Below are 21,432 nucleotides of genomic sequence, written 5' to 3' on the forward strand. Positions count from 1 at the left end.
AAAAGACACTGGTTGGATGAAAGTGAATAAGTGATTTTAATAAACAAGTTACTGTTTCAATGAGGCCCTATATAAATGGAGGCCCCATGGGTCAACGTAATACATCATGTGACAAAGGCCCCACAGGTACCTGTGCTCTATATGCCCTGTGGAGATTGCGTATGATAAGCTGGCTTATTGAGCCACCTGTTCACAAGAGGTCTCTCTATAGGTCTCCTTGAAGAATCAGGAAGTAGACAGCTGGGGAGTATGTTTGGCCCCGTGTGTCTGCGCCAACTCTGCAAACTTTCAACATGTCCACCTGAACCCATGCCTCGTACCGTGTTTCCCTGAAAATAAGACCTAGCCAGACAATCAGCTCTAATGCGTCTTTTGGAGCAAAAATTAATATAAGACCTGGTCTTATATATTACTTATATATTATAGTAAAATAAGACCAGGTCTATAATATAATATAATACAATATAATAAATATAATACTGGGTCTTATATTAATTTTTGCTCCAAAAGACGCATTAGAGCTGATTTTCCAGCTAGGTCTTATTTTTGGGGAAACACGGTAACAGGCCCTGATAAGACCCCCAACACTGTGCCTTGTGCTTCTACGTAATCTCCTCCCACATCTCACCTGGCCTCCTCAGACCTGACCCTGTGCCTCCCGCCCCCTCTCTCTGACTCTTACTCTCTGTGTCCTTGGCCTGACCCTGCCTTTCTGGTTCTGAACTTGGCTGCCCTCCTGTTTTGCAAAGGGCATTTACCCTTCAGAGTACATCTGTGGCGACCGCTGTGGACAAACTCCCTTTTTACTCAAACTTGGCCTCCACGTCCATTGTCTGTAAGGCTGATCTTTCCACTACGCTTGGCCAGGCTCCGTGGAGCAATCAGACACCAGTCTGAGCCTCCTGGTCAAAACCAGGCAAAGGCTCTCCCCTGTGTTCTCAGGGAGGGCTTCCAGGTGGGCAGAGAACTCACCCTGTGCCTGGACAGAGCTGCTGTCCCTAGTCTCAGTCCCCGGACATGGACACTGATTGAGTATTGGTGGGAGGGGACAGATGAGGATGGGATACGACAATTGTGTCACTCACACAGAGTAAAAAACCAAACTGTCAGAAACATGTTCCAAACCTCTGGGGGGAGAGAGAGAGAAGGACCCCTCTAGAAAACTGAAAAAGTCCACCCAGGGGCAAAACTGTAAGAAACAAAGGGAGCAAGGTCTCCCTGATTTGGTGGGCCCCCAGAAAATAACACTGGAGATGACTTAGGACGACGCACCAGAGGACTGACAAAAACTATGGAAATGTGGAAAGAGATAATAACGTGGGGATAAATGGCAGGGCAAGAGGACAGGTGACCTCACAAAGCTGGAGTAGGTGGCATGAGCGTAGCTGCTGTAAACCAGCTCCCCAGCCTAGTCAGCCTGGATTAGCAGTCACGGCCGCCAGGTGGCGCTAGAGGAGAGGCCGCGGGCGAATATTAGGTGACTCAGGAAGTACGAGGAGCCCGGGGGGAAGGGCGGATTTGAGGGGCTGAGGGTCCCTCAGTTCCATGGGCGGCGGCTCAGAGAAGACATGAAGACGTGCTTTGGTCTTCACTCCCCTGAATGTCCTCGCATGGGCTGGAAGCTAAGAGGGGCACTTGCTACACTGGTTTCCTAGTGGCAAAATTCCCAGCTGGCCCCTAGTTAACGTTTCAAAAGGCACTGATGTGATATTGGGGGGAAACAAACAAACAAAACAAACCCACTTGCTTCCCGTTTTCCAGTTCAGCGACAATTCCATACTGTGATCCCAAAGTCCATGACACACGCAAGAAGAGCCTAGCAGAGCGCTTTGTACGTCGTCAAGGCCCAGAAACATTGTTCTCTTTCCTCCATTCGCCCCTTTGACAGTTCGCCTCCAGCCTCCAGCCTCCAACCAGGGTTGATCTGTGCCCCTCAGAACTGAAGTGCTCTTGGCCCGGTAAAGCCTGCAGCCCCTCTGGCCACTGACCCTTTTGTCCCAGTGCCTTTGTTGTTGGATTTCTCACTGTGAGGCCTGGGCAGCTGCCTGGGGCCACCCCTGGAGCTTGGACGCTCAGCTTACAAACAGAGCATTATCCCCAGTCCTTCTTTTGCCCCCTCCCGACCCACTTACGCCAGCCCCACACCCTACCCCCAGCCATATGCCTTGCATACTCTGGCCCCCTGCCCCCCCTTCTCCAGCAATGTGTTTCTAATCTGCCCAGGAACAGTCACCAAGCTCGGCGTTCCTGCCTGGCCTAATCAGCCCCGACTCTGGGCCTCAGAGTCCCCAGGGTATGTAACCCAGAGGCTTGCACGGAGGTGGTCAGATTGCAGGGAACAGTTTGTTTTCCTCCCTGCCTCTGTTTTCCTCAAGGGCAAGGGACAGCCAGCTGAGATGTCTTTCTCTTGCTCCGCTCCTCACCCTCCCTCACACACGGTCTGCCCTCCGTGGGTGCAGGCGAGGAGGAGAGTGGGGAAGAAACATAGGGTGAGTATGCAGTTCGCTAGGAGGGAGGAGCTGCAGGCAGGTTTGTTACAGGAGTGCTAAGATTCTTGCTGCCTCTGGAAGAGTGGAGGGGAAGGCGGGACGGGAATTGGTGATTTTTGTGGACCAGTTCTGGCCAGATCTCTGAAAATGTTTTGTTGTTGCTTTGCTGCTGCTCTCTGGTGTTTTTCCCCCTTCTCCATGCTGAGCTGTCATTTCTTCATCGAGCCAGGCTTCTGTGACCTTCTGGTTCCTCTAAGCAGCAAACACCCTGGTTTCCCAGGCCATATTACTGCTCCCTTTTCTCTCTCTCTCTCTCTCTCTCTCTCTCTCTCTCTCTCTCTCTCTGTCTGTCTCTCTTTGGCAAAGGGCAATTTTAAAAAATGAAAAAAGTGGTAATGTCAATGACAAGGTCAGGGCTGAAATGTTTAAAGGAATAATGAAGTGCAGTGCTTACTGAGCCTGGCACCTTCTTCAGCTTTAGTTTCTCCTTTCTTGTTCTTGGCAGCATTAGATAAGAAATCAGCTATGGAGCAATACCTGGAAAAAATTCACCCTCGTAGAACAGTATTAAAATAAATATTTTCAATGAAAACATGAACAGTTAAAAGTTAAAGCATGAGCATGCTGACCCTGACAAAGGACTGGAGTGCCTTCCGGCCGCATCACATTTTCACAGGAGTTGGTAACAAGGTGACTAGGAACGTCAGACGTGAGACTGACCTCCCCAAGGATCACGAGGTCAAGTGGGGGTGAGCTTGCCTTGGGGTACCCCAGTCTGAGCCTGGTGTCATCTGCTGCTACGATGGGTTCAGGCAAACCCTGGCTCATGGACCAGAGGTAGCCATTTTGTTTGTGTGGTGCTCACCGAACCTCAGCCCCAAAAGAAACCACAGAGCCTTCTCCTTTGCTCCCTAACACACTTCTTGCCTGCCTTCCTTCTGCCCCCTCCTCTATTACTGGTTAAACCTGCCCCTCAGTTGCAGCCACCATCTTTCCTACCTCCTTTCACGTTACTAGCAAAATCATCTCTGTTGGCCTATATACCATGTTTGGGGAAAAAAATGAATCAACACATAGTAGGTCTCTAAGACATGAGTGAATAAATGATACATATAATTGCAACTTTCTTTTACTGTAAATTCCTTTAGGGAAATAACTTTGATTGATCTCTATCTCACTAGAGCCCAGAACAGTTCCTAGTGCATAGTAAGTATTCAAATAGTTTCAGTTATTGAATGTTTGTCACAAAGGAGCAGAAGGAAAGCTAAAGAGGAAGAGATGAGTTTGGGTTTCATTTTTAATACCAATGTTCAAAAGTATTTAAAAGAAAAAAAAGTTCCACTACATCCAAATATTTCATTGGATCCCTAGGACATCTCAGCTCTGGGAAGATATTCCCATTACATCTCACTCCCTTCCCATTTCTACTTTATTCTAGAAGTTCTCCAGTTATTCGGAAAAGTTCTAAAGGCAGAGGGCTGCTGGTAGGGAGATGGGCAGAGACAAGATGTGGAAGAAAAATAAGGGATGCAGCAAAGGAACACAAGAGTACGAAAATGCTTCCCTGTCTTCCCATGCCCTGCCGGGTTGCCAGGAAGGACACTAAGACCTGTCGTCAGCCCTTGTCACCCTCACCGCTGCCGTGGCCATAAGCTCTAATGCTCAAGGAGGAGTGAAAGTTGTGATTTTTATTGTCACTATCCCAGATCGCACTTCGTTCTGACTCCATTTGATTTCTTTCAAGTCTTGACTGTTCCTGAGTGCTGGTGCTTCTTTGCAAAACAATTGAGATACGTAGACTCAGGGGAAGCTTGAAGAGGTAGGCTCTGAGGAGGGCCAGGTTAGGTTTTAGATGAAGATCAAAAGAAGTGTCTTTGATGAAGGCATCCGGGGAGGGAGGGAGGTCACTCTGGAGATGCTCCTCAAGGATGGGGGACAGAGGCCCTCACTGGGGAAACTCATCCTGGGAGGGTGGAGGCTACTCTGAGAAGTGAACTCACAGTGGTTCCGGGGGAATCCTGAGGGGCCCCAACTTCACGTTGCCAGGGAAAGTCTCACTGCTCCATCATAACCAATTTCCTTAGACATCATCAAACTCATGACAAAAGAGCTCTTAGAAGGAGAAGGAAGAGCTGATTCCAGCTCTACTGAGTTATTGCAGTTAATTTCTTTGCTCTCTGTCCACTACATTCCTTTAGAGATTCTCAGGACTGTTCCTCACAGCCCAACTCTGAGTAAATTTTTGGTTATGGAATTCAGCCTTGAATTCAGCATTTCCAGATACGATCATTGTGGCCTCCAGTTTGGATCCTCTCTCTCAGCCAACCCATTACTCTCCTTGTTTTCCTTGACTCCTGAGAGCTGTGTGCTTTGGTGCTTTTCCTTGACAAGCAATTTCAACTTTTCTCGCTTCACCCAGGCCAGCCATGGCTCCCTGTTATTTCAATCTTGGCTCAACATCACATTCATGTTTTTTTAGCCTGGCCCTGACACTCTCATAGCTGATGTATTCAGCTCTTGCCTTCAAAACCCTCAGAGCTTCAGTCCAGCCCTGGGCACAAGACAGGATTAGTCTTGTATGGATTTTTGTGCTTGACAGTTGAAGACTTTAGATACCAAAAATCAAATTCACATGTGATGTAGGCCACTCAACACTATGTGTACAAGCAGTGACAATCCTTGGGTGCGTTGCTGAATATGTTACATGCAAAACACATACCTGCTAGGACCCTTATGAAGGCAAGCTCTGACATGTTTACTGACTCCTTTGAAACCCTAAACTCAAACCATAGGAAAAGTTACCCCAAATTTGGGCCATGATCCATTTAACTCAGGCAATAGCCATAGGAGCCAACATCTGCTAGGCAACACTGGCATTCAGTTAAGTACTTCTCAAGCATTTTTTAAATTTAATATGGCTGTTCTTACAACAATCCTGTTGGATGGAAGTCATGATCACCACTTTACAGATGAATCTGGAACATAGAGAGACAAGTCATTTGTCCAAGGTCACATATTTTGCATGCTATGGACGCTCTGTCGGAAGCTCAAACCCAAGCTTTTTTTTAAAGATTTTATTGGGGAAGCGGAACAGGACTTTGTTGGGGAACAGTGTGTACTTCCAGGACTTTTATCCAAGTCAAGTTGTTGTCCTTTCAGTCTTAGTTGTGGAGGGCGCAGCTCAACTCCAGGTCCAGTTGCCGTTGCTAGTTGCAGGGGGCACAGCCCACCATCCCTTGCAGGAGTCGAACCAGCAACCTTGTGGTTGAGAAGACGCGCTCCAACCAACTGAGCCATTTGGGAGGCAGCTCAGCTCAAGGTGCCAGTTCAATCTTAGTTGCAGGGGGCAGAGCCCACCATCCCTTGAGGGACTTGAGGAATTGAACTGGCAACCTTATGGTTCAGAGCCCACTGGCCCATGTGGGAATCAAACCGGCAGCTTTCGGAGTTAGGAGCATGGAGTTCCAACCGCCTGAGCCACCGGGCCGACCCGCAAACCCGAGTTTTTAACCAACTAATTACACTCTGGGGTGAAGGCCTTTCAGGGGAGAATCATACTTTCTGCAAGGTACTAGCCACATAAGATTGGGGTTGAGCTCCCCAAACAGTGTTTAGAACTCCCGACAACCATGATGGTCTTGTTATCTATAAGTTAATTAAATTCCTCTTGAATCTTAATCTTATGTTTGCACAATGTCTTGAGGAAGTGGTTTTAATCAAATTAGTATGTACTATGTGTTTTCGTTTATTTTGAGCAAATGCTATTGTCTTCCATCTTTAAAGAGCAGTCCTTAATTTTAATACTCCAAGATTTATACATTTCAGTTTCCCCTCACAGGAACTTTTGACTTTCTTTAGATTTATTATATCATGCTATAAAGTCTCATCTTTCCAGGCCCCAAAGTCATCTTATCAGTGTTTTTGTAAGGCAGCCATCTCACACCTCCCTTGCTGATGCGATGCTCCAAGCAAACCAACAGCTCTAGGCCAAGCAAACCAACAGCTCTAGGCCGTTTCCTTTCTGTGCCTTCAATTTCCCAAGACCCTTCAAATTAAAATCCCTTCCTCATTCTCCACTTGTTCCTCACCTCCTCACAGCGAGAATCTGTACTTTCTGACTGGCGTGAAGATCACTTCCTCCTTGAAGCCTTTTTGATGCCACCCAGATGGAAGTGATTTCACACTATCGTGCAATAACCCCAGGACTACATAGCCTTGGACCTTTCACAGGGTGCTTTTCACTTCCTCTTTTGGATTTTAGCTACACTAAATATTTCATAGGTCTCCTTCTGGATTATAGCTACTTGAAGGCAAAGTCTATTACCTATTTCCCAGGGACTTGTGTTATATTAGCTACTCCCACATTGGTTCAATGAAAAAGTGACTATATCACTCAATAGTTTTGCTTGATTTCTTTTCTGGGACATTTTTATTTCTTTATCAGAATTAGAGAACTCTAACTTCTTGAAGCATTCCATGTGATAGATCCCTGTGAGTTTATACAAGCCTAAGACAATATTTCATGGTTTTTATCTTACGATCGCCAACATTGTATTGGTCCTTTAAAATTGCAGTAGCACACTGAAGTCTTCTTGGAAAGCTTGAGCCCTTTCCTGCATTAGAACTGGGAACTCTGGGCTTGCCGTCGCAAAATGGAGTGTCGCTATTTCTCTCATAAATGCATGACTTTGCTTAACTTTAATCTGAAAATACTCTACCTCACTTACAAGATGAAGATTGCACTGGGCACTCTTTCAAATTATATACCTTACGGAGACGTTATCATTTGTTTCTTGCGTCATTACTACCAGTAGGAAAAAAAAATCCCAAAATTAAAGATACCTTTTGTGGCACAAGCAATTGTCTGTAATGAGTTGGCCTGAGTTTCTGGCTCATGCTGACACACAGAACTGTCAACGATGGCAACAACTCTGATGAGAACTGGCTAAGCATTCATCCCCTGCATATCCACTGTGAACATTTTGACTAGCATTATTCAAAATACAGTGTACGCCCTATACAGCTGATGTTGTACGGAATACTGCAAGGCACACTCTGCAAGGAATTCAAAGGCCGAAGAGCTGTTTTCCAGATCCCCTTGTAGAGAGATCCGAGGGTGAGCAAAGAAGAAAAATTAATCATGATTATCCAATAGTCACTGCTGCTGTGATATTATGTTACCTAAGTGAATACTTTCTTTCAAAGAGATCATAGTTCTTGCAAAATAGGGCTTTCAACCCATTTTAATTTCTAGTCTATGTTCCTACCATAGAAAAGCAATGTTCTCTGTGTCATATAGGTCAGGATTCAAAAGCCCCTCCAGAAGCAGCAGAACTCAAAAGTTCGTGTGCATCAGGAACCTCGTAAGAGGCTTCTTGTCACAATTGCAGGCTCAGCGATCCCACCTCAGACCCACGAATTCAGCGTCTCTGGGGATGAGGCCTGTCATCTGTACTTTTTTAAATGCCCTTCTAGGATTCTGGTCAGTGGTCCTGGGACAAGACTTTGAAAAAACTTTGGAAATGGTAAAGCAGAAAGATTGAGAGGGAGTCATCCCAACATCCGGGGATACCAGAATAGAAAGGTGTTTCCTTTTCATGAGTTGGGGGTAGGGAGGGTCAACACAGGGCCCCACCTGCCCCCTGCTCAACACCAGAACCCTTATCTCGGTCAAAATGGCGTAATAGAAATGACATAGGCTGATAGAACAAGGAGACCAGGGTCCCTGTCCAACTGGCCGTGAGATTTGGGGGAGGCACTTCACCGCTCTCTTCACCCTTCGTGCCTGGACCTGATTTGCTCCACCAGCTCTATCGGCTCATGAATTCTTTCAGCAAAGGACTAGGCATTGCCTCTGGAGCATCACTGTCCAACAAAGATATAACACGAGCCACATAGATAAGTGTACATGTTCCAGTAGCCACATTTCAATAAGTGAAAAGGAACAAGTAAAATTAAAACTACATTTTATTTAACCCAATATATCTGAAATACCATCATTTCAACATGTAATCAATATTAAAAAATAAGGAGTTCTTTTATGTTCTTTTCTTCTACAGTCTTAGGAATCTGGGTATAGTTTATACTTCAGCATCTCTCACTTCAGACTAACCACTTCTCAAGTATGAAAGAGCCATCCGTGACAGTGCAGCTGGAGAGCAAGAGTCTGCAAAAGGCCCACGGGCCACGTCTGCTCTGCTGCCTGTTTTCATATGGCCCCCTAGCTAAGAATGGGTTTTGCACATTTCAAACATTGAAAAAAAAATTTTTTGAAAAGAGTAAGACTTCATGGTACATGAAAATTATATGAAATTTAAATCTCAGATTGACAAAGTTGTTATTGAAACATAGCCATGCCTGTTTGTTTACATATTGTCTATGGCTGTTTTTGTGCCACAGCATTGTTGAGTAGTTGAGACAGAGACCACATGACTTGCAAAACCTAATATTTGCTACCTGGTTCATTGCAGAAAAAGTTTATGGACCCCAGAGAGGAAGCGTAAGAGCAGGGCCTGGGGGACAGGCTGCCTCTGGCCCTCGGCCATTGGCATATAAGCAGTGTTTGGCTAATGCGTGGCTTGGGCTTAGACGACTTAGCAAGCCTCAATCCAAAGAGATGGGGGGCCAGACAGTAGAGGTTTGGGGGGGCCGGCCAACAACATGGAGTACTGATGGAGATACCATGGCCGAAAGAAAAGTCAGACAGGCCTAGCACAGGGTTTGGAGCAAAGTGGGACGTACCAGGTTGCAGGATACCAAGGGTCAGGGTTGGGGGTGGCACCCCACAGAAGAAGGGGCTCTGAAGATGGATTTGGCCAACTTTAGAAGTCTGACCCATTTACCTTTGGAAGGTGGAAGGATTTGGATTTGAACCTCAACTAAAGTGAGGACACACAACAGTAGCTGTCTGTTCTTATGTGTCACTGTTTTGGCTTTAAAGTTCTGTTCTCATCTGGTGATGGCTTATTCGACCTCTTTCTGTTGCCTTGGCTTGTTTTGTGGGTGATTGAGGGGCAGGCTAGCCCAGGACCTTGAGTTTAGGGAACCTTTCCAGGACTGTAATTACCTGGGATTTAGCTCCATCAAAGGCATGTTTTGATCCATCAACTCCTCGTCCTGACCCAACCCTTTCAGTTCCTGTAAGTCACCTTTGGGTAACATAAAGATAACATTTATTCATTTTTCTCTTTTCAACAATTGGAAAAATATGACCAGGCCTTTGGTGGGGAAAAAACCTTTCCCTGACCTCTTTGATCCATTTCCTTGTGGGTTATAAATTCCTGGTCGTATTTCTTTAATGTGGTAGCATTTTTTCGCTGTATTATTCCATAAGTACTCGGCAGCCTTTCGCCCCAATCATTTCTGCTTCCATTCATTTAAAAAAATTATTTTCAAGCACTTTCACATCCATAAGCTTATGTTACTCTGAAAAATAGTCCCGTGTTGTGGGAAGTGGACTCAGATTCAGAAACTGAAGCCCAGAGATGCCCACAGATTTGCTCCGGTTCACACAGCTGGGCGTCTACCTGAGCTCAATACCCGTCTAGTCGTCTGGCTCCTGGGCTCATGATCTTCCTGCCACATCTTACTGGTCACCTGCTATTCTTACCCTCCTCTTCCTTTGTCTCAGCATTTCTTCTTCTCGACTTATTTTCACTTTAGTCCACCTTTTTTCACCCTCCAAGTCCTCTTCCTCCCTTCCAGACACAATCAATTGATGGCTCTCGGAAGAGCCAGGCCTACGTCTGGTCCCTAAGCATCACCCCTTCCTGGACCAGTGGGGCCACATCAGGTCCTAAGAGTCTCTCTTCTCCTCTTCATGTACTTGGTCCCACATTTTGCTCCTTCCCCACAGTCTTTTGAGCCACAGCCCCCTTGATGATGTGGGAAAGAAGATGACGATTGTATGCTCTGACGGCGAGCATACACTTGTAGTGTCCCCAGCTGAGATTCCCAGCCAGGCTTCTCTTCAGCCCCAGAGCACCCGCAGTGAGCTCCAGAGACACTGGGGATTGTTCAAAGCATTCAAAGATCGAGGTGAGTCACCTTGATTTTTTTTTTCTTAAATCACAAAATGTTAGAGTTGGAAGATACTCTCGAGATGATCTTATCCATCCTTCTCATAACACATGAAGAACCGGAGGCCCAATGGGGTGTTGGACATTCAACCCCCATCCAGACATTTCAAGATTTGAGATTGAGCATCGTAAGATTGTGCAATGATAGGATCATTTCAGTTGTAAAGGAGTTGGGACTCGGTTTAATTTATCTTTAAGACCTTGCCAGATCTTTGTTTGCCTAGATTACTGGAATGTCATCTGATAAAATGAAAGACCAAGAAATGTGAGAACCACATTGTACAAGAGCTTTCTTCTGAAACATATCTGTCTCTTATTGAACTAGGGTAGTACTTCCACACGTAGTTCTCCGTGCGTCTCTGAAATGTCACCTGACAGTCATTTATTCATTCATTCATTGAACCAACATTCGTCAAGTCAGGCAATCTCTCTGTGTCAGATATGTTTCTAGATCCTAGATTCTATGTTCTAGATCACCATCTGTTTGAAGAAAGGGACAAACCAGTGGACACCATAATGTAACCTAAGGAGAAAGGCCCAGGGTACAGGGAACACCCAGGGCAGACACTCCACTCAGACCTGGGAGGTGAAGCTGGGGATTGATTAGCAGTCAGGAAAGATTTACACAAGGAGGCAAGTGACTGCCAGGTGGAATTTGGAAGGATGGGCAGAAATGAGCCTCTCTTCCATTTATCCCATAAATATTGAATGAGCACCCTATGTACCAGGCCGTGTGACAGACATCCCAACTTCAGAGTTGATGGAAACATTAAAAGTCCCAGACTCATTGGCCCTCAGGGTTTAGTCAGGAGTCAGACAATAAAAAGCAAACAAATATTACAAAAGGTAACATACTAAGAAGCTAGAAGGGTGGAGACATAGAGAACAAGGAGGGGCATATGACAATGATCAAAAAAGGCTGAGGAGCTGATGCTAGATAGGATGGAAAGATAAGGAAGGAAAGCCAGGTAAGAGCTCTCCAGCCAGGGGGTCTGGATGTGCAAAGGCCCTGGGGGAGAAAACTGCCCAGTCTGTTTTATAATAGTAACTGCGAAAAGGGCTACGTATCTGCTGTAAGGAGAACATGAAAAGGAAAGAGGCATGACAGACAGACTGCTAGGGAGGAAAGCAGGGTCCGGTACCGTCAGGGTTTGGCAGGCCAAAGGGAAGATGGGCAGCAAGGATCTGCCTGTATAAAGGCCTGTGAAAATAGCTGGCAGCTGGAGGAATTGTTATGTGACCACAGTGGCCTGCAGCGTGGTGGCATGTACTCCATATATAGCACAACCTGAGTACCTAGAGGCCTGATCATTCCCAACTTGGGTCTAGCAAACCTTTCAAATAAGCTAAAACCATTGAAGGTCTCCAGGGCTCATTTACATGGAGATCATTCCAGCTTTTCTAATCAGCTGATGGAGGCAACATTTCAGAGAACAAACTGGAGCCAGCAGCTCACCCGGTGTACCAAGCTGGATGAAAATGAACTCGGCACTCCCTGTGAGAGAACTCGAAATTCAGCACTGAGAATGGCGAGGCCAGCTGGCCAGCAGGGAGACAGGCAAATGGCCAAAGGTTCATGTTTGGATGACAAGGGAAGAAAGAAGAAAATGCAAGAGAAAACAAGGCCTCTCTCTTCAAAGAGTTGGGGAACACCCTCTGCTGCCCGTCACTTCCCAGCTGGGGAGGGCAGCAGCCGCGGGACAAGGGGTCAGGAGGAAGCATTCAGTCCCGGACACCCTGCCTGCTACCAGGAGACCTGTTGGGATGGATGCCGCTTGGGCCGGATGCCGGAAAAGGGGGACACAGGATGCGGTGCCCAGGTCCCTGCAGATGCCAGGGCCTGCCCTAAAGAACTGGACGTCAGCAAACAGAAAACCATTCAGACCTTGCAGCAGGCAGGGTTTCCATGGCAACCCATGGCTCCCACCCCGCCCCCACCCCACCCCCAACCCCCCAACTCTGCAGCTCCACAGCCCTTGTCTTCCTGGACTAAACTTTCCATTGGATCACTTTGGGTAAAATGCGGGTTGGATAAGAGGTGTTGGGAGGGGGATGGACATCAAAAGGGGTGTTGAGTGTGGGAAAAAGAAATCTGGTTTTCCTATTAAGTTTGAGAATTAAAAGCCAGTGGATTTCTAGGCGGAGATAATCAGGCTGTGTTTTTTTTTTTTTTTTTTCATTTTCTTTTTTTTTTTTTTGAGCCCAGCTTTGCTTCCAGCTCTGGCATTTGCTGAGGCTCCTTTTATAGCCAAAGCCCACTGGTCACTGCTTCCTCCTGGCCCTTCCTTAGCCATCACTCTTGCCTGCTGAAGGGATGCTCTGCTGCCCGATATTGTTCCCAAGTCTGAGCTGGCTGGAGTCCCTCTGCCCTTTCAGTGGCTGACAGATTAAAGGGAAGGGAAAGGCACCCTGGGAATGTTAAAGAAAGTCAACTCCTGGCCCCAACTCCCAGATTCAGAGTCATTAAGCCTTCAGTGGAGTCCCCAAATCAGCACTTTTCACAGTCACCCTAGTTCATGCAGGTTGGGATGGATGCTGGGCACACACTTAAAGCAACACTGATCTCAGGGATCACCTAGATTGGAATGTAGACAAGACCAGGGACTAAACAGACTTCCAAGCATATAAACCAGGATTCAGACTACAGGGTACGGATTCCTCCGCCCTTCTGGGCTGCCCAGTATCTTTCAGCATCTCTCAGCTGACACTAAAACTTTTCAAAAGAAAGAGGTTCTAGTTCTCCTAGTGAAGTGTGTGCTCAGTTCTCTCTTCCAAAGGGACGCCAGCATCTCTAAGGATGGCAGGTTCGTGTGAGGCTTGACTAAAGTAAAAGTGGGTTCACCGGTTGTTCATTTCTGATTCTAACAACCCCTATAAGACCCAGGGGAAGTCACATGAAATGAACCAGAAAATGAATCAAAATGAGCATGACCAAAAAGCTGGAGGAATTTCTCTCATGTTGGAAACAGAGGAAATGTGTGTGTCAATCTTGTTTTCCCCTCATCAGCGCTGATTAGTTTTAAGTGGGGTTGTTTTTATTTTTGTGGGCAGGGACTATCTTTTGCTCTGAGCCTTATCTGGCCTTTGGTTGCCACACCATTTAAAGCAAAGAAATTAAGGAAATCTGCCCCCCAAAATTTAATTCTTGAAACAATTGATTGGCAAGGAATACACAGTGAGAAAGAAGTGGGAAGTAAGTGACTGAATCTCTTCTCTAGAGACAAAGATGAGTGGTGACTTGTGGAGGAAGTGTGCTGGCATCCTATAGGAAAAATCAACATAATAGAGAGTTCCCTGAGTGGACCATCCACGGCTCAGTGCCCACCTGTCAGGAAACTAAGCCCTTACTTTTATATTACCCTGTATGTATAGGTTCCTAGGGGCTGGTTTCAACAAAGAGTAAGAAGGATCATGCCACATGTCTTTGTTTCCATCTAGTATTCAGCCTGGTGATAGCCATCTATTCAAACACTGAGTGTTAACTGATGGACTTTAAGAAGTGATTCTGATGGTTTTACTGCCTCAATGAGCTATCTGCAGGCTGGACATTTTCTGGACACTGCCCCCAGGATAAGAAGACAAAGAAAGAGAGATGAGTGTTTTTTCTGAGCATTGCTGTGTGCTTGCTGTATCTGTAATAACTCTCCAGGGAGACTGGCCAGTAAGACTTTGGAGGCATTTGCAAGACTGAGCTTGATCACAAGTTAGGCTTCCGAGTTGAAGAACTTGATAAAGGCAGTAGAGAAGAATGCTGAAGTGCATGGGCTCTGGATCCCCACTGCCTGAGTTAGAATCCGAGATCAACCATTTATTTATTAGCTGCATGACTTTGTATAAATTACGCAACCTGTCCTCATCTACAAATTGGGGGTCATAATAGAATCTGTCATAGGGTTATTGTGGGAATTGAATGACAGAATGCATGTAAAGAGTTTAGAAAATAGCACAGACCATACCGTGTTTCCCCGAAAATAAGAGCTAACTGGACCATCAGCTCTAATGCATCTTTTGGAGCAAACACTAATATAAGACCCAGTCTTATTTTAATATAATATAAGACCGGGTATGAAACAATATATTATATTATGTTATAATAATATAATAAGACCAGGTCTTATATTAATTTTTGCTCCAAAAGATTCATTAGAGCTGATTGTCCAGCTAGGTCTTACTTTCCGGGAAACATGGTATTAAGAGCTCAAGATTGTCAACTATCATTAGAAGTATTGAGTAGTGACCAGAACTAGACTGACACAAGAGCAAAGGTGAGGGACCCAGCCACAGCTCAGACCCCACAGACACACTCGGGGGGTGGGGTGGATTCTACCTGGTCTGTGTCTGCTTTCGACACCTGAATTTGTCACTGTGTCATGACAAATAATGACATCAGATACCTAAACATAAGGATTCTTTGCCCTGCTCTGGTCTCATTTCTAACGATTCCATTCTGTACAACTGTCCTGTTCACATTCTTGCTGAGCATCTAGATGGAACCTGGGTAAGTGAGGAAAACAGAGAAGCAGCACATAGCAAAATGTTTGCTCTAGAAATCACAGTTAAGTTACATTAAAGAAAATGAGGGATTTTGGATGAGAGAAACAAAGGAATCCAATCAGGAACACTTTTTCTGTTTCCCACTAACAGATGCTAAAATGCAGCCCCGATAGGGAGGCATCAGCTTGTTTTCAAAGGAGGCTGGGTCTACTCGGCGGGTAGAGACCAAAGGGAACAAATCAACAGGTTTTGAAGTTTGGCATTCTTAATAAAAAAATAAAAAATAAAAAATAAAGCATGTTGGTTTAACCTTTTAAAACTTTCAGAGTCAGCAAAAGCGACCCAGAGAAGTCAACCACCAGACAGTTTTGGCTGTGGGATTTTTGATCCACTCTGTCCAAGTCTTTTATGGACAATAATAGCTCCATAGCATTCTTCCCTCTGCTGTTGGCCCAAATGAGCATTATATGGTGAAGGCCAGGGGACAAGCATAAGTATTTTTAAAATAACATCCAAATATATACATAAAATGGAATATTATTCAGCCTTAAAAAGGAATAAAATTCTGACACGTGCTACAACTTGGATGAACCTTGAAAACATGCTAAGTGAAATAAGCCAGTCTCAAAAGAATAAATATTATAATTCCACTTATATATGAAGTACCTAAAGTAGTCAAATTCAGAGACAAAAAGTAGCACAGTGGTTAGCAGGGGCTGGCAGGAGGGGGCGAGTGGGAGTGGAGTTTCTGTTTGAGACGATGAAAAAGTTCCGGAGGTGAATGTTGGCGATGGTTGCACAACAATGTAAACATACTTCATGCCACTGAACTGGACAGTCAAAATGGTGAAAATGGTAAATGTTATCATGTACATTTTACTACAATAATAAAACAAACAAACAACAGAGCATGAAGAAAAATTATGTCCAAGTACTGGATAAAGGTTCTGCTCCCCTCTGCACAAGCAGCTCTGCTCCAGCCCTACTATGTGAGGGTTGCCATTTTCCAACCTTGTAGGCAGATGTTATAGCAAATGATTTTCAGTGGATGTCATTGGAGGGATATGGAATCCGCTCTGACCTTCCGATTTGCCTCACCAGTTCTGATTCCTGCTCCTCTTGAGGGTTCCACTAAGGCAGTGGAAGGCACAGAGGAGAGGAAGGTGGCTGAACTATGGTTCATGTTCTGAATAGCACCAGGCCGCAGACTTCCTAAGAGAAATGTCGGCTCTTGGAGTCACTGGCTTTAGGCAGTTCATAAGTAAAAGCATTTCTTTCCAGCTCCTTAAATAAACAATGCATTGTTGCTTAGCAACAAGAGTTTTGGAGACAGTGGAATCGAATTTCAATTTAACATTTCTATATCTTTCAAATTATTTCAACTGCAACCCCACAAAATGAAACACATCATGACAGAGTGTGTGCATGCACGTTGATGAAGTTATGTAACAGAAACGACAGTTTCACCAAATAACACTCACCCTGAGTACATGCAGGGCACTGTAATATTTTACCTGCTCTTCTCCTGAACTCTGTTCCACTCGATTGCATTTTTTAAATGCTGGTTGTACTCCATTAAATTTGTTTCAGGACCCTCTACTGGGTCTTGGTCTGCAGTTAGAAAAATACTGTGGTGTGTCTGCTGCTCCCGCCTTTGAGTTAACACTAAATTGCTTGCTCCAGAGGACTAACCAAAGGTGAGACTCAGCTAGTGAGTCTTCGGGAAGGTCAATTTCTCTACCACCTCAGAGGGAAAGAGCCTGAGGTGGCAACACAGGAGCCAGTTGAGGAACAAGTGTGCAGGAGCCATGGGCCACGGATACAAGCTCAGCAGGAGAGCCACACGTCTTGTAAGTGCCCTTCGGCAGAAATGGTGACTGTGGCATCAGAAAGTCCACCCTTTTTGGATACCACCACAAAGAATTACCCAATCAAATCAAATCAGGGAAAAGGTAAAAGCAGGACACTCTGAAGTCTTGCTAAACATTTCAGTATGGAGAGGAGTTTACAGACTATGTGACAGTTTTTCTAGGGAAATTAAAAGTCAGGTGATGTTTGAGGGCACCTGTGGTATCTGTCACCTGGATGTGTCAGAGCCTCCGGAACCCCATTACCCATCCAGCTTCTGACTCCATCTTTCTCGCTACGTATGTGATGTAGGGAGCTGGGAAACAGAATATTGGAACCTCTTGCCTCATTTCTGTTCTATTTTTGTTTTTGGTTTCTGTGTACATCAGAGAGTTCTGAAGGAAGGGAGCCCCTCTGAGGAAGTGTGTGCTGACCGGCCACTTCAATCCAGGATGAGCACAACTGACATTCGCTGAGCTCAAGGGGAAAGCACAAGTAATGTTGTGACAAGTACTGAGCGCCATGAAAACATTATTTTTGGCAGATTATGTTGAAATGATTACATTTTCCAGGGCTCAGAAACGACTCTAAGAATTTACTTTCAGAAAGAAAAAAAAGAAAGAAATGATGCCTGGCTATACAGACTCCAGAACATTCCCTAATGTGGTATCTACGTTTAAGAAAGTCACCCTACACACCTCGTTTATAGCATCCTTGGGCTTCTACAATCAAGTGTCTAACTCCCTTCTCGACTCATTTCCTCATTGATGTGCCTAATAACATAAAAGGAGGTGGATCCCTCTGTGCTACCTCGTGGGCAATAACAAGATTGTGGCTCCAGAATATATAAGAACTCGCCACCATCAATGACCATAGGATGTGACATGGATACCAAACAGTTCAGGTTACCATCCCCTTTAGTTTCCAGTGATAGAAAGTTAGGCTGAAACAATGTTCAAAGATCACTGTTTTCGATTTCCTCAACACATCACCCCAAGTCTCGTGGGCACTGGGCGGTGGTCTTTACTCCCAAGCCCACCTCCTCCAACCACTCCAGCCCATCATGTCCATTTCCTAAGGTCCAATAAATAGATTGGCCTTACCACAGAGTTCAACAACTCATGTCTCTGTTTGTTTGTTTTGTTTGTTTGTTTGTTTGTTTTTTCATGTGGACAGTATTCCATGTGTCCACCTAGATACTGATGGTATTTTACATTTACTGAAATAAGATAATAGCATTCACAACTGGGTTCTCTTTATACTTTGTATTAGCTCCCAAAATAGCATTTATCACATGAAACAGAGGGTCCAGCTGGGGCTGGAAAACATGTTCAATTGAAGATGTATCTGGATTGGCTGCTAGCACCTCAGAATATAAAAAGTGTTGCTGCAAAGTCCCTGGAGTTTGGGAATGTCCGAGTAAAAATGGAGCATCGTCACTGGGAAATGGATCGCTCTGACTCAGGGCAATTGCTGGCTCTCAGATGCTTTGAGAGTTTCTGTCCCACTTGAATCCACATCACTGTCTCTATTGTTTGGGGATTTTAATAGTTTTTGTGGCTGTGTATGTTTATGTTTTCTTGTTCTTTTTTCTTTTTTAACAGATGGACGGTGTCTGCCAAGGAGATTTACAACCTGAGTCCGTGAAAAAGATACTGTCACCTGGTCATAGGCAGTAGGACATAGTTTCTGCAGTTTTTCCACAGGGGGATACAGCTGCCCTTGGTCTTGTCTTTCCAAAAGTCAATGACAATGAATTTTAGGGAAATAGACAATGATGCACCAGGCTCTGCTCTTTGATCTACTGACAGGCTAGAGAAGGCCTGTAGTAGGGTGGGGATGAGGGCACCTGACATGAGAAAAGAGAGAGGAACAAGTATGTCACTCTATTTCCCAAACTCACAATCTCAGCAAAGTTCTAACAGACCTGGATTTATTTTCAGGGAGAATCTGGCAGCGTATTTAAAAATGGCATTGTCCAGAAAAGATAAGAGTCATCTACCTTCTTCTCCATGGTATCCACATACCCTAATACAGGGCCTGGTACACAGTAGGTGCTCAATAAGTCACTGTATAACGAGTGAATGAAAGGTGCTCCTGCGTGGGGAGCTGACCTACTCGTCTCGGGGCACCTGCCTTTCTTCTGCTCTGTGCACACAATCTCACAGAAGGCTACTTTTCTCCTCTAAATAACCGTGCAAATTTGCATGTTGGAGAAAAATTAGTCTTCTTGCTGGCGAGAATGTCTTAGCCTTCTGACAATGAAACCAAGAAGAGACGGTGTTGAGCTGAAGCAGGAGAGAAGGGATTCAGTGCAAGGACTGTGGATACAGTGAGTGAAGCAGGCAGGAGAAGCGAGAACTTTAGGGTCCTTCTGAGTGTCTGTAAATCAGCCGAAAAGGATTTTGCCCAGGGCTCAGTCGCATTTCCATACTGATTTGGATAGTGAGCAGCTATAGAAACCTACTGCTGTGCTGACTGCTACCTTAAGCTGAGGTCAGGAAGTCTCCCTGCGAGAAAGCACAGCCTTCACTACGTGGATGAGCAAGGCAAACAAATCAGTGACGCAGCTGGTGAGTCAAAGCTGTTGTGTCTTCGCTGGAATCCTTGGCATACTACTCCTGAAGGGTATTTAATCTTTACTTCCTTTTCTTCTAAATGGAATCCACACCCAGCACTAATTGTCAGTTATGCTCCAGTGCTTGAAAAATTCATCACCTCACTTGTCTGCAATGAGGTGGGTTTTTTTTCTTTTTAATTAACTTGTTCTTTCATTTTTTTCATTTTAAACCAATGGTCAAAACTGAAGTGGTAAGCCCTCCTCTGATCTCCTGACATAGGAAAAGAAAGTAAATGAGTATTAAGTCTCTGAGTTACAATCAAAGGCCATATAAGACTGGACTGCGGAAGCATGACTAGCACCCACAGAATCTTGGGTAATGTCTGGGCTGTCCCGTGGATGGTGTACCCTGCTCCGTTTGAGAGCCATACATGGGAAAAGGTATGCGGGGTTTGCCACATGGGGTGGTTGGCATACCTCAACTTGGTTAACCTGGAAGTGTATTTCCCAGAACTCCCCTCTTGCTGGTGAGAATGTCTTAGCCTTCTGACAATGAAACCAATAAGAGATGGTGTTGAGCTGAAGCAGGAGAGAAGGGATTCTGGGTTGAGTTGTACAAGAAATTTGCATGAGCTTTAGAAGCCTGAAGTGAAGCAGTGTGATGACCTGTGAAGGTCGTCATGATTAAATGTGGTGACAGATGGAGTGGTACTGGCGGATTCCAGTTTGTCCATAGCTCCACACCATGCTCATCACCCAGCTCCTGACCCTGCTGAGCAGCAGTGGCCTCGGGGTCCAGGCCCCTCACCAGGTGGTCAGCAGTGAAGGCACCATGGCCCACGGACCTCCCATGAGTTTCCCCTCGGGGTTTCACTGCCTCAGTGGGCCATGTCAGCCCTTTCTCTGGTCCTTCAACTTCCCACCTGGGTCTTCACTTGCTCTGCTGCTCCTATAGTTATGTGAGAGCTAATTTTTCATAATAAGTCCCTTGCCCTATAATGCGTAGTGGTTCTCCTTCCCTGTTTGAATCCCAGTGTGAGGGGATTGCTAATTACTAGAAGGTTCCTATTGGGAAAGGCACCACCCCTCTGCAGTGATACCAGCTGGTTTGTCAGACAAGACATGTCACTTCTCAAGCCCGATTTTCTTCACTTGTAAAAGGGAGCCGATAACAGTAGCTACCTCATGGGGTCATGATGAAGTTTCAATGACATTTTGCATGTAAAACAGCCTGGAAAACAGTAACTGCTCAATAAATTTTAAAAAAAATGTTTTCATTAGTTTCAGGTCTACAAACCAATGTACTAATTAGATATTTACGCCTCTCACAAAGTGATAACCTCCTTCCCCCAATCTATTACCCCTCTGACATCATAATATAGCTGTTGCATGCCATTGACTCTATGCAGTACTCCATATCCCATGACTATATATATTACAGCTGACATTCAATATTACTCAGCTTCAGGTGTACAGTGTGGTTAAGTGACTTCTTGCTGTCAGTGGAGAACCAGGCAGAGCACCCAGAGTTGTAGGCTGCAGAGTGTTGAACCATCGTCATAGACTGCTGTTCCTCATTCTCACAGAGCTTTCAACACATTCGAAGGATGGCAGAAAAGCCTAAAACTAACCAAACAGGGAAATGGGGCTCTAGCCGATTAGAAAACACTCTAGAAAACTCCTGCCCCCTCTCCCCCTAACCTGGGCTTTTTTCACCCAATACCCAAGCCCTTGGGGCTTTTGTGCTTCAGCAGAATGATTCCAGAGCAATGGACTACATGCCGTGCCAAATTCCTGATTTATAGAGGAGGCATGAATGAGATGCTTTTATAAAGAGTGTTTGGAGAAGGAAGCGAGAGTATGGCATTCATTCATTCAGTCATTCATTTAACATCCATTCAAACATTATGGAGCAGTCACTAAGCCAAGTCACTATGCTGATACCCAGGATACACAGAAGAGA

The 21,432-nt window shown here is 45.2% G+C and overlaps 1 long non-coding RNA gene across 2 annotated transcripts; it reads left to right on the top strand.

The window, feature by feature from the left end:
- Positions 1 to 2,391: 2,391 nt before the first annotated feature.
- On the top strand, positions 2,392 to 20,966 carry LOC109449188 (uncharacterized). Of its 2 annotated transcripts, none has more exons than XR_002137664.2 (3): positions 2,392 to 2,489; positions 10,345 to 10,526; positions 18,514 to 20,966. It is a non-coding gene; the product is annotated as an uncharacterized LOC109449188 (long non-coding RNA). The 2 variants fall into 2 exon arrangements; XR_002137668.2 differs by lacking the exon at positions 18,514 to 20,966 and adding an exon at positions 17,299 to 18,383.
- The last annotated feature ends 466 nt before the right edge of the window (positions 20,967 to 21,432 follow it).

Source organism: Rhinolophus sinicus, linkage group LG17 (genome assembly GCF_036562045.2).
Source record: "Rhinolophus sinicus isolate RSC01 linkage group LG17, ASM3656204v1, whole genome shotgun sequence".
Taxonomy (NCBI): Eukaryota; Metazoa; Chordata; class Mammalia; order Chiroptera; family Rhinolophidae; genus Rhinolophus; species Rhinolophus sinicus.